The sequence below is a fragment of the Ursus arctos genome, unplaced genomic scaffold (assembly GCF_023065955.2).
Source record: "Ursus arctos isolate Adak ecotype North America unplaced genomic scaffold, UrsArc2.0 scaffold_12, whole genome shotgun sequence".
In the NCBI taxonomy this organism is placed as follows: domain Eukaryota; kingdom Metazoa; phylum Chordata; class Mammalia; order Carnivora; family Ursidae; genus Ursus; species Ursus arctos.
Window position 1 is genome coordinate 56516730 of NW_026622786.1, and position 14067 is coordinate 56530796.

Genomic DNA, 14067 nt, shown 5'->3' on the forward strand with positions numbered 1-14067 from the left:
ATGAAGATAATTAGTTAGTTAAGTGGTTAGATAGATGGATAGATAGATAGATACAGTTACTTAGCAAAAATATGCATGAAGTCAATAGTTCCTGATATGTAATGAGTACAAGCAATGTTACTGTTTTGTTACTGATGTTTTGTTATTATTACTCCTCTGTTGAGCTAAATCCCCTCTCTTTCCCTTCTGATCGTGTCTGGTGAAGCTGGGTTGGGTCCCTTCTCTTTGATCTAAGAGTCTAATAACAGTCTAATAATCTAATAATCTTCTAATAACCTGTACCTTGCCCCACTGCAGCTCTTAACACTGTCTATGCTTTCTTCTCATATTTGCACAGCCTTTCTTTCACCTTGGCTCTAACTATTGCCCTCCTGGTGCATCATCTGCGCTTGCAAGTTTACTTCTCTGAGACCCCAGTCCACAGTGATCTCTAGCACCTTTGAATTCTTGTTGCCTTTCTTATCTGTATGATTCATTGGCATTTCACATAAATTCACTACATTGTTGTTTATCTTTAATGAACATATGCCATTCATTCATTCACCCGTTTAACAGCAACTCCTGCAATGTAGGCAACTAAATTTTTTTTCTCCTTTTCTTCAAGCTTTGTTTCTAGAGCCATTGGAAAATCAAAACTCTAGGAGAAGAGGAACTTGATTTTGAGTGCACCATATGATAACAGCTAACGTGTATCGAGTCCTTCCCCTTAAATCCAGGTGCTGTTCTGAAATTTTTTATTTTCAGATAGGTCCTTATGATAAAGGATCTGTTATTAAGCCCATTTACAAATTAAAAACAACAACAACAACAACAAAACAGGCTCCAAGAGTTGAAGCAACTTGTCTAGGGTCTGGGAGTTAGAGATGGAAGGGTTCAAGCCTAGGAATTATGATTCCGGAGCTTCACTGCTCTGGTGTTGCCTCTTAAACCATGAAAGGGCAAATAACAAGACTTAGCACCTGCTACGTGCCAGGTAGTTTCTAAGGTGCTTTGGGGTAGGATAAGTCATTTCACCTTCACAAAAACCCTAGGAGGTTCGTATTATTATTTTAAATTTGCAGGTCAGTGTCAACAAGTTAAGAGTCTTGCCTAATGACACGCACGAATCAAGAAGAGCAAAGCTTCCACCCTATGTCTATTTGTCTAAAAGATTTTTCCTACTCTAATTAGGTCGCTCGCAGAAGATTTTTAAAAATTTCCTTTGTAGAGTTGGATGCCGGGCTTAACAAATATGTGCAGCTCTGAATTGCTAGGCTCTTGGAAATCATGAAATTAGAAATGTACACTTTTGCTTACACTGTAGAGAAGTTTGGGTTAGGGCAATGGTATTTTAAGACTTCTTTTTTAAAGTGTGTATTGAAGAGGGACTATCTACAATTAATATCTAGGTCTTTTCTCTAACCTTAGTGAGGTGGAAAATCCTACAGTGGTGTTCAGGACATCAGTGTCTCACCCTGAACATGAGTGTGTACTCACGTGGGAGCTTTGGAATAAGAGGAAGAATCTACACGAAAGGAGAGGCAGTCTAGTTCCTCCAAAGTCCAGAGAAATGCCAGGGTCTTTGGTGGTAGATTTATTCCTTCTTGATGAAAGTAGCCAAGTCTTCCGAACAGGTACACGTCGTTACTGGGCACGAGCATGGTGACTTAAAAAAAAAAAAAACCCAGTGTCCCAAGTCACCTGGCATGGTTTTCTCACCGTATGGCAGAAGCAAATGCTACAAAGCTGAAAAGGGCAGAATTGAAGAAAATACCAGGGGGTCCAGACAGCCCCATCCGTTTTAATGATATGCCCAAAGATTGCCCAGATTTTTGAATTAGGGTATATATATATATATATAAATATATATATTTATATATATATATATATTTTTTTTTTCTCCTCAAGAAAAATATTGATAATTTTTTGTCAGTAGAAACTCACCCTCCACACCCTGCAAAGAATTCGTTTCCTTCCTAGTGGCAGTTCTTATACCTCATTTCCATTTAGAAATTCTTTGACTTTTACTTTCTCTGCATTTTCTGTTAACCAGCTGCCACCCAAGATTGGACTAAACCCTCTGCCCCCTGTTAAAAAAGAAAAGAAGGAACACCGCATATGACGCAACCCTCTAATAAGTACATTCGCAACTTCTATGCAAGGCGCTTAAGAAAACTCAAAGGTTAATATATTCTAACTAGATGTTGGGTATAGAATGTCAGATCTGTCAAATTTCATTATAACTTGCTGCTCATTGAAAAAGATTTGATTTCTTTTGCCACTGTCCTACTATGTTCAAGTCACAGACTGCCAGCAGCAGCCCACTGAAGACCACAGGCTGGCAGTGAGCAGGCTCGGGTGGGAAACCAGCCGCAAGGACCATCTGCTTCCGATTTCTAGCTGAGCCAAGATGTGCAGTGAAGTGCATTCCATTCACCAGGCCAGCTTCTCCCCTGCTCAAGTTATTAGTGTTACAAGTGAAATGATCTTTTCCAAACAGCAGGGGAGCTATCATCCTTATGGAACACGACCTTAAAACACACACAGGCACCCACAAGACATACACCCACATACACATGCACACACAACATTCAGATGTCGTTTGTTAAAAGTTGTGTGTAAGGCTGCTTGTAAATTTAATTACAACCTTCATGGGGTTTATAAAGTATGTTTTATTAAGCATGATAACCTCTGAGGCAGCAGCTTATACATTGGCCTCATTTAGTCTAATTGAATGATCGAATATCTTTAGGATGCTTTTTGTGGGCATGGTTGAAAATGACAAGGCGGTTGTATTTAAACCATCTTAAAGTGTAACGGCTTTCAGAAGCGTAATGGGTTTTTAGGAATAATCAATGGGAGTCCGTGCTTGGTGGGCCCAAGTGAGCCGATCTCGTGCAAGTAGACAGTGCTGAGGCTAGTTAGCCAATTATTACATCCCAAAGGGGCCAAGTGACTAGTTGATCACCGTGTATGTTGGGAGACTATACGTCTTTGTTATTTGGGCTTGATTTTCTGTCTTTCTCAAGGTTGACCATTTTTTGAAAAATATGGAGGTGAATGAATTAGCAAAGCTGATTGTGTGATAGTGTAATAGAAATAGCACGAGGAGAAGTCAGGAGGTTTTAATTAATTAATGTGGTTAACATGCATCTAGTAACCCTGCTTGCCACTGGGCTAGGTGCTCAGGATACAAATAAGAAAGACTTGGGACCTGCCCTCAAGGAACTCTTGGGAGCTTCTGTTACAGTGTGATGGAAGCGTGGTGGAGGTCTAGCCTTGGTTCTTCCACATTTGATGCATGACTCTGGATTGTCACGTGCTCTCTACAGGCTGGTTTGTAAAATGGAGATGGCAACGGCTGACTTTTAGGGAGTGTTGTCAGAATAAATGAACTAACGTACGTAAAAGGACAAAAGCCAGTGGTAAGAACTTAGCAGGTATTCAGTATCTGTTGGTTTCTAGTCCCCTATAGTTATTCTGGAAATACTCAAGAACCTTATAAATTTGTAGATTGACCTTCCAGCACATTTCTCCTAGGTAGATCCAGGGAGGCTGCCTTGGCTATGGCTCCCTGGCCATGTCAGCTAGCTTCAGACCACAGGTTTCAGAGGGCAAGGCCTGCAGAGGGCGCCATACAGAATCATGAATAATTAGGCACCTAATGTCTGCTTTTGGTTCTTGGTAAATGAGAGACTGAGACTGGTTTCTCCAAAAATGAACTTTTTTTTTCTTTTCAAAGCAAGAATCATATAAATTCATTTAACATGAGGAGAAGGAGGCAACATGACAAAGTTTCTTATTTTGTAGACTAAGAAAATGAGGCACAACAGAGAGAATTACCTGGAATTACCCAGCTAGTTCTGAGTTCTCCAACCCAGAGATCCAAATATTCAGTGCCTCTATTTGTCGCTGTATCGCCTGTTTCCCAATGTTTGCAGAACTGTGTTCTGAATTCTGTAATCAGATGGATTCAGATGCACGTGAGACCCTGCCGTGGCCGCCTCTGCTGATTGTGTTATATACCTGGCAGTTATGTCATTGTGCTTTACTCACAATGTTTTACAGACAGAAATGGAGGCATCTAGCAAAGCCCTTGTCTTGGATCAATGGGAAAGCTAGGGACCAGTGTCCCGGGTAGGGTCCCCCCAAACAAACTTTGATTCTCATGTGAGACTTGTGGAGATTTGTGTGTAAGAATTTTATTAGGGTGGCTGTCAAGATCAATGCCTACAGAGAAGTAAAAGAAGGAGAAGCTACAAATCCATGCAGTCCCCACAGAGGTCTAGGTAATCCTACAGGGAACCCAGAAGCTGGAATGGCCCTGCAGAACCGTTCCAAACTGGACAAGGGGGCCACGCCTTTGTACTCATGCAATGACTAACTGGTTGTTGAATGTGAGCCATCTCAGGCAAAAAGAAGGGACTTTCAGCTAGACGGACCTTTCAGCCAAAGACAAAATCCAGAGGGTTTTGCAGCTGAGAGCTGTCAGGCTCCAATATTCCTGATAGCCAGAGGGCATCTAGACGGTGTGCCACAGGATCCATAGGTACCCAGAGAAATCAAACAGCTTGTGTAAGGACACCTACCAAGGTAGTGGCAGGCTTGGGCCTGGAATTAATGGGTACCAGTCCATAGCTCTATTAATTTCTCAAATGACCAGGAGAAGACTTCATGTCCTATTAGAGCAGAATCTACACAGTATATCCAGGAGCACCCCTTCTCATTGAGACACAATAGGGGGCAGGGAAAGAAAGCCAAGACAATGAGGATAATGTTGGGCATATCTTGGCTTTTTCTCCAGTTGCCCAGTGGCAGGTACATTCCTTGTCATATATAAGAGTTCAGGGAATGAATGAAGGAGAGATTTGGAGTGTAACTCTATACCCGTGCAGTCAGGTCTCTGTATGAACCACCAAAAAGTGTCTTGGTAGAAGTATGTGTTGGCAGCTCCCTGGGGCACTGTTTCAGTGGAGAAGAGAATTTGGGTGAGAATCTGGAAGCAAAAGGTAGCAGTGGAGTGAAAAACTGGTATTTCTTAGTCCCTATATTTTCATCCCAAAGTAGCTCTTCCATAGAACACCTAGTCAAGAGAAGAAAAAAAAACCCCAAATCTTAAGCATTATGATGTGGGATAATTAAATTCTTTGCTTCAGAGGAGAGTGTTGGAGAATAAATCCAAGCTCCCATAATCTTTTAAAAAGAACGAATTTGCAAATGGCAAGATTTCATTCTTTTTGATGGCTGAGTAATATTCCATATTATTCCATATATATAGTGACTTAGTAATATTATATATATAATATTGTATATATATATATTATATATGTGTGTGTGTGTAATATATATATATATATATATATATATATATATATATATATATATATATACATCTTCTTTATCCATTCATCTGTTGATGGATATTTGGGCTCTTTCCATATTTTGGCTATTGTGAACATTGCTGCTATAAACACTGGGGTGCGTGTGCCCCTTTGAATCACTGTTTTTGTATCCTTTGGATAAGTGCCTAGAAATACAATTGCTGGGTTGTAGGGTAGTTCCATTTTTAACTTTTTGAGGAACCTCTATACTATTTTCCATTTGCAATGATGTGGGTGGAACTTGAGGGTATTATGCTAAGTGAAATAAATCAGTGAGAGAAAGACAAATACCATATGATTTCACTCATATATGGAATTTAAGAACATAGGGGAAGGGAAGGAAAAATAAAATAAGATAAAAACAGAGAAGGAGGCAAACCATAAGAGATTCTTAACTATAGGGAACAAACTGAGGGTTGCTGGAGGGAAGGTGGGTAGGGAGAAGGGGTAATTGGGTGATGGGCATTAAGGAGTGCACTTGATGGAATGAGCACTGGGTGTTATATGCAACTGATGAATCACTAAATTCTATCTCTGAAAATAATAATACACTATATGTTAACTAAATTAAATTTAAATTTAAAAAACACCTCTCCAAAACCCCCCCAAATTAAAATGAAGTACAAATGCAATCCACTGGGAAAAAAATGAAAAAAAAATAAGAAGAATAAATTTGTTTAGAGCTGAAAGAAGGCTTTTAGCTATCTTCTACTCCATCTAATCCTGACTCTTTAATTTCTTTTTCCTTTACACCTTCAGTTGGATTCTTTATTTGCTGTAACATTTAAAATATATATATAAGAATATAACATATTTGAAAGAAACCATCTCGATTTTTGAGACATTGTCCTTTCTATGTTCCACTGACAGAGAATATGATGTAAATGACTTGGAAACCCACAGGGCACAGAAAATCTCTAAGCTGGTACCTTTTCCCTGGACCCTGATGGGACCAATCTGAGAGACTTATTTCTGCCTTGTTTTTCACTGTCCCAACACAATGGTCAACCATTTCTACAGGGGATCATGGACTGCCCCTCATGAGAAGCAGAAATGGTATTTCCACATGCACTTGGGGCACTTTTCCTTCCACTTCTCTCCTGATGGTTTGGTGTAGGCTCTTTCCCTCCTCTCCTGCCTTTCCATGTTCCATCACAGAGCCTGTGTTTATAGTTGAGAATTTCTTTCATTTGTCTGTCCTCCCTCCCTTCCTCTTGTCCTTCCTTCCAACATTTATTGAGCTCCTCTTATATTCCAAACACTGTGCTAGTTACTTGGCAGTTTCAATTATAATCAAGACAGGAACCTGCTTTCACGGCACTTGCCCTCAGAGCAGGTAAGCAAGCCATCCCAATCCAGTGTAATAGCCACTATGATGGGAACCTACAAGGTGCTCAGGGAGGACAGGAAAAGGGTACCAAACTTATCATAGGGCTGGTGGTAGGGGTGGGTTGGTTGCATTTCCTGCAAGAAGTGACAGTGACGTTTGGCTTGCAGAATGAAAAAGTATGGCAGACAAAGGCAGATGTTGAGAAGGAGGGTGGTGGCAGGAGTTTTGTACTGCAAAAGAATAACACAGCAAAGGCCTGAGGGAGAGCCTGGTAAACCAAAAATAGCCTACTGTGCCTGGAGAGTTTCACATTACCTGATCTTCACATTCTCTCTGTAGATGGATCTACAGCTCACCATCTGTTTTTATATGGTCCATAAGCTAAGAATAATTCTTACTTTTTAAATGTTTGGGGAAAAAAATGAAAAGAAGAATAATATAGTGTAACATATGAAAATGATATGAAATTGAAATTTCAGTGTCCATAATAGAGTTTTATTGGATGTAGGCATGCTCATTTGGTTGCATGTTGCTTATGGCTGCTTTCACACTACGGTTGCGGAGTAGAGTAGTTATGATGTAGACCATATGGCCCAAAAAACCTAAAATATTTACTATCTGGCCCTTACAGAAGAAGGTTTGCTGACTCCCGGCGTCGTGGTTGGGGGGTAGGGCTTGTAGTCCAGTGGGCTTGGATTCAGACCTGAGTCTTCAACTTCTAGTGATGTGACCTTTGGCAAATTTCTTAAACTGTCTATATGCCAGTTTGCTCACTTGAAAACTGGTAATAATAATACTTCACAGGCTTGTGAAAATGGAAAGAGATATTGCCGTGTAAAATTTCTGAGAATAGGAAATGCAGGAAAATAATTAAAAATAGTTAATGACAATTTCAACCACTTTAAGATATTAATAACATTTGTGATAAAATAAATATGATAACATTGTGAACTGCCATATTCATTGCCAGAATGATTGCTTTGGGAATTATCAGTTAAAAATAAATATTTTCTGTTAATAGATAAATGGGGAAAGAGAAAGTCACATTTGTGAGTGAGAAGAAGGAGCTGCGAGTTGCTAGAACTCCTCAAATAATTATAGCTAAAATTGATTGAGAGCCTGCTATGACGTGTTGCTAAGTACTCTACATGCATTGTCTCATCTGATCATCATTTCAGACATATGAGGTAGCAACTCTTGTCAGCCAGTTTTGCAGATGAGAAGACCAAGGCTTAGAGCAATTAAGTTAATCCAAGTCACACAGCCCGTAGGAGGGAGTCATGACTTGAACCTGAAGTGGTCTGATGTCAAAGTTTTTGTCTGAACCACTGTGCTTTTGGACTAATCTTCTGATGAGAACCAGTGACCTACATTTCAGGACCCAGAGCTGTGCCTGTGGCTGGCATGTTGGAGCATCGCTCTGAGCTGAACTCTGCAGAAATGCCAATTGTGGTTGCTACTGCCTAGGGTCCATTCTAAGGGTCAATTTCTCAGACGTCCCATGAGAACTACAACCAAGATTACTCATTGAGGATTGTCCTATTAGGACTGATCCCACATATAATCTCTCTGTTACTTGGGTATGGGGATATGGGTATGGCTGCACTTGGCATAGACAAACGAGAGTGAGTTTGCCTGTGTGATGGGGATAAAATGTTATGAATAACAAAGAAAATCTATTTGGCCTTCAACTATTATTTATTGACATGGGAATATGCTTACAAACTCTTCTACCAAAAACCAAACCCGTCAATGGTCTCAGTTTGGTAATAATGTGTGTGTGTGTATATATATATATATATTTTTTTTTTTTTTCAAAAAGATAGGGAAGGAATATGCCAGGATAATCAGTAGTTTCTCCCTGTGGGTCAAGGGAATAATGGTGAGTACTATTATTATTATTATTATTACTATTATTATTAATTATTTATCTATACTTTCCTTTTCTGGAATTCTAAAACAATGTCTGTGTAATTGTGCATAAATAATAAAATATATATTATAAATGATGTGGAACTATTTACCAAAAAACTTAAAAATCTTTGAATTCTTTAACGCCATAATTTTACTTTGGTACACTCCCACAAACATGGATCGCCTATTCTATATACAGATATATGTTCATTTTAGCATTATTTGAAATAGTAAAAAAGTTTTTAAAAAATGTTCTGCATGGCACAACTACTTTGAAGCATATTATGTAGCCATGAAAGAAAATATTTACAAATGGAAAACGCTTATGCTATTATATCGTAAATAAAGCAGGGTACAAAACTGAACATACAGTAGAGCACAGTTCAGTGACAGCTCAATGATCTATTCACTAAAAGACAGAAAGAAAACACATCCAAGTGTTAATGGTTGTGTATATAATTGGTGGGATTATATATTTTTCTCCTTTTCTTGCTTCTCTGCAATTTCAAAATCTCCTTTGATAAATGGATATTATTTCTATAATGAAAACAAATAGGCATTAAAAAAACTGTTGAAATTAGAAATCTGTTGACTGGTGCTTAGTTTTAAAAATGTCCCCCTCCCTCCGTGCCCCACTATTTGACCATTTATCTCTGGATATTTTCCAGGTTAATTTCAAGAGGCTTAATGAGAATGCAAAGAACATCAAGTTGGGAGCAGGGAGATTCTAGCTGGGGCCATGCCACTAACTCACTGCATACTCTGGGGTGAGTCTCTTTTCCTTTTGGGGCTGCAGGTTCTTCCTCTATAAAATGAGACGAGCTTAGAGTACATCAGGGTTTCCTAAGGGATTGGGCTCAGGGGGAGTGAGAGGTCTCAGTGACAGTGTGTGCTGTCTGAAATCTGGATTCCTCTCCTCCAACCCAATTCAATACAAGTGGTTCTACTTCTATCGTTTCCTTATTGAGTTTACTGGAAAAGTTTAAGTGAAGAATGATTCCAATGTTAATTGAAGTTTCAAAACCATTGTACTGGACAATCTAGACTGTTGATATCTAGATCATTGACTACTAACAGAGCATAGCTGCTGTTCATGTCTCTTTCATTTAAAATTTTTTTTATTGTGGTAAAAAATATATAACATGAAATGTATATTCTCAACAGTTTTATAAGTGTAGTCAGTACTGTGACTTGTACGTACACTGTTACACAGCAGATCTCTAGCACTTTTTCATCTTGCATGACTGAAACTCTATACTCATTAAATAACAACTTCCCATTTCCCCCTTCCCACAGCCTCTGGCAACTACCACTCTGCTTTCTGGTTCTAAGAGTATGACTACTTTCAATATTTCACATAAGTGAGATCATGCAGTATGTATCTTTCATAATGTCCCCAAGTTTCATCCGTGCTGTAACAAATGACAAGAGTTCTTTCTTTTTAAGGGTTGAGTAATATTTCATTTTATGTATACATTTTCTTTATCCTCTGTCGTGCTGATGGGCATTGAGATTGTTTATACTTTTTGGCTATTATGAATATTGTTACCATGAACATGGGAATGCAAATATCTCTTCAGGATCCTGATTTCAATTCTTTTGGATACATATTCAGAAGTAGGATTGCTGTATCATGTGGTAGTCCTATTTTTAATTTTGTGGGGGTAACTCCATTCTGTTTTCTACAGCAACTGTGTCATGTTACATTCCTACCAACAGGGCACAGGGTTCCAGTTTCTCCCTATCTGCACCAGCACTTGTTATTTTCTGTTTTTTCTCTTTCCTTTCTCCTTTTTTTTTCTTTTAAAGAATGGCCATCCTAACAAGCATGAAGTGATATTTCATTGTGGTTTTGATTTTCATTTCCCTGATAATGAGTGATGTTGAACATCTTTTCATATTCGTGTTTGTCATTTATGTGTCTTTGTTTATTCAAGTTCTTTGCCCATTTTTTAAATCAGGCTACTTGTTTTTTGTTATTATGTTGTATGATATAATTGGATCTATTTTGGATATTAATCTCTTATAAGATATATGGCTTGCAAATATTTTCTCCTATTCTGCCAATGCCTTTCACCCTGTAGCTTATTTCCTTTGTAGCACAAAAAGATTTTGGTTTGATGTGGTTCCACTTGTCTATTTCTGCTTTTGTTGCTTGTGCTTTTTGCATCGTATTTAAAAAATTATTGCCAAGACTGCTGTTATAAAGCTGTCTCCTAAGTTTTCTTTTAGGGGTTTTATAGTAGGTCTTATTTAGGTCTTTAATCCAATTTGAGTTGATTTTCGTATATAGTGTAAGGTAGAAGTCCAGTTCCGTTCTTTTGCATGTAAGATGTCCAGTTACCCCAACACCATTTGTTGAAGAGACTATCCTTTCCCCATTGTGTAGTTTTGGCATCTTTGTCAAAGACCATTTGACCATATTTTCAAGGGTTTATTTCCTGGCTCTCTGTTCTGTTCCATCGATCTGTATGTCTGTCATTATGCAAGTACCATAGTATTTTGATTACTATCGCTTTGTAATATGTTTTGAGGTGAAAACATGTGAAGCCTCAAGCCTTGCTCTGTTTTCTCAAGAATATTTTGGCTATTTGGGATCTTTTGTGATTCCATATGAATTCCAGGATTGTTTTTCCCTATTTTTGAAAAAAATTTGGATTTTAATGGTGCTTGCCTTGAATCTATAGATTGCTTTGGGCAGTATGGATGTTTTAGCAATATTAAGCCTCCAATTTATGAACTTGGGATCTCTTTCTGGTTAATTATGTCTTCTTTAGTTTCTTTTAGCAATATTTTGTAGTTTTTAGAGTATGAATTTTTCATCTCCTTCGTTAAATTTATGTGTAAGTATTTTATTCTTATTAATGCTATTGTAAATGGGATTGTTTATTTAATTTCCTTTTCAGGTTGTTTGTTGTTAGTACATAAGCACAGAACCTATTTTTGTATGTTGATTTTGTATCCTGCAACTTTGCTGAATTTATTACTTTAACAGTTGTGTGTGTGTGTGTGTGTGTGTGTAATCTTTGGGGTTTTCTACATATAAGATCATGCCATCTGCACACAGAGACAATTTTACTTCTTCCTTCCTAACTTGGATGTCTATTATTCCTTTTTCTTTTCTAGCAGCTCTGGCTAGGATTTCCAGTACTATGTCAAGTAGAAGTGGTGAGATTGAGTTTTTTTGTCTTGTTCCTGATCTTAGATTAAAAGTTTTGGTTTTTTTTTGTTGTTGTTTGTTTGTTTTTGTTTTTCACCATTGAGTTTTTCACTATAGGCTTTTCATATATGGCTTTATTATGTTGAGGTAATTTGTTTCTGTATTTAGTTTGTTGGCTGTTTTTATCATGAAAGGATGTTGATGTTTGTCAAATGCTTTTTCTTCACCTATTGAGATGGCCATGTGATTTTTATCCTCGTTATAGTAAGTGTTGTGTCATGTTGGTTGATTTTTGTATGTCGAACCATCCTTGTGTCCAGGGATAAATCCCATTTGGTCATGGAGCATTATTCCTTTAATATACTGTTGAATTTTATTTGCTACTAGTTTGTAGAGGATTTTTGCATCTATATTCAATAGAGATATTGGCCTATAGTTTTCTTTTCTTTTAATGTCTGTCTGTCTTCACTATCAACATACTTCTGGCCTTATAAAATGAGTTTGGGAGTGTTCTCTCTTCTTCAAGTTTTGGAAGAGTTTGAGGAGGGTTGGTGCTAATTATTCCTTGAATGTTCTCTGTGGTCCCCAGGTATCCAAGGTCTGCAAGTTCCATAAGCACTCTAAGTCAGGCAAAACAGAAACCAATCCTTCCAACAGCCCCTGAAAAACTGTCTTGTTGGATGGACATTTCACTCTTTTCTTTCCCTCTCAAGGAAGATGCTGCAAGAGTGCTTACTTCTGATCATGGTGAACGGTGCTTGTTCTGTCTGTTCCGTGGAGTTCCATAAACTGCTGAGCTCTCTTTTGTTCTCTGTGGCCCCCAGGCATCCAAGGTATGCTGGTTTCCCATCAGCATTCCACATCAGGCAAGACAGAAACCAGTCCCTCAGGCAGCCCTGTGAAAAGCTGACACATTGGACATACATTCTACTCTTATTTTTCCTTTCTAAAGGAGAAACTGTGAGTTGGACTTTTCATCTTAATTGCAAACTGTCCTGGCCTGGGGAGGGGCAGATGTGGTTCCAATGAAATGGCTTTACATACCCACTGCAATGTAACTGTTCCTGGCTTTGAGATAGCCTGGGGGTATTGTGACTTCCTAACTGATTTCTAGAGCTCTCATAGAGGCTTTTTTGGATCATATATATTATTGTTAAGTCAAGAAATGAGGTCTGGGGCTTTCTATTCTGCCATCTTGCTGATGTTGCTTTCTCACGTGAGAAGTGAAAGCTTGCTCACACTACACTCATATGTGCAAAGACACACACCTCCCACCCCAATTCTCCTACCTCTGGCCCCCCTCTCATTTCTATAATCCTTCCACCAAAGTACGCTTTCCCCCAAGATTGCCTAGCCAGTTACCTCTGAGGGCTCATGAATAGATTTTAGTGCTACCTGTAGACCCAAGTCATAGGGAACCCCTCTCTGAACTTTGCTTTGGAGGGCTGTGCATATCACAAATGAAAAAGACAGATATGTTCTAGAACACATGGGTACCCCTGTAGCTCAGGATCTGTTGTTGAGGGCTGACACCCACAACCTTTAATTCTATATATCTGCTCTCATAGCTAATACTTTTCAAACCTCAAAGAAAAGCTCCTCTACATCTCTTGCTGTATGTCTTCTTTAAAGACTTGCGGTTTGCGCCATTGCAATATCTCAGATAATCTTCATTTCAGAATGTGGGCATATTTATTTTTTCCCAGTTTTATTGAGATATAATTGACATATAACATTGTTAAGTTTAGGGTGTGTAACATAATGATTTGATATATGTATATATTGGGAAAAGATCACTGCAATAAGTTCAGTTAACATCCATCACCTCACATAGTAATTAAGTTTTTCTTTTTTCTTTGTGGTAAGAACTTTTAAGATCTATTGTCTTAATTGCACCAAAACCCATAAGATATCTAGGAAGAAACATAACCAAAGAGGTAGGGGATCTGTACTCAGAAAACTATACAACACTCATGAAAGCAATTGAGGAAGACACAAAGAAATCGAAAAATGTTCCATGCTCATAGATTGGAAGAACAAATATTGTTAAAATATCTATGCTACCTAGAGCAATCTAAACATTCAATGCAATCTCTATCAAAATACCATCAGCTTTTTTCACAGAGCTGGAACAAATAATCCTAAAATTTGTATGGAACCAGAAAAAACTTTGAATAGCCAAAGGAATGTTGAAAAAGAAAACCAAAGCTGGTGGCATCACAATTCTGGATGTCAAACTATATTACAAAAGTATAATCATCAAGGCAATATGGTACTGGAGCAAAAACAGACACATAGATCAA

The 14067-nt window shown here is 38.3% G+C and overlaps 1 long non-coding RNA gene across 8 annotated transcripts in view; it reads left to right on the plus strand.

Moving 5' to 3' along the window:
- LOC130543452 (uncharacterized) overlaps positions 1-14067 on the plus strand; it is a 327812-nt gene that overhangs the window by 177557 nt on the left and 136188 nt on the right. For 5 of the 8 annotated variants that reach the window (XR_008958821.1, XR_008958816.1, XR_008958817.1 and 2 more), the window contains 3 exons: positions 605-716; positions 8513-8572; positions 9273-9371. This is a non-coding gene — a long non-coding RNA (uncharacterized LOC130543452). Of the gene's footprint in view, positions 1-604; positions 717-8512; positions 8573-9272; positions 9372-12588; positions 12725-14067 lie in introns of all 8 variants that reach the window. The other 3 variants (XR_008958819.1, XR_008958818.1, XR_008958815.1) reach the window with 2 other exon arrangements.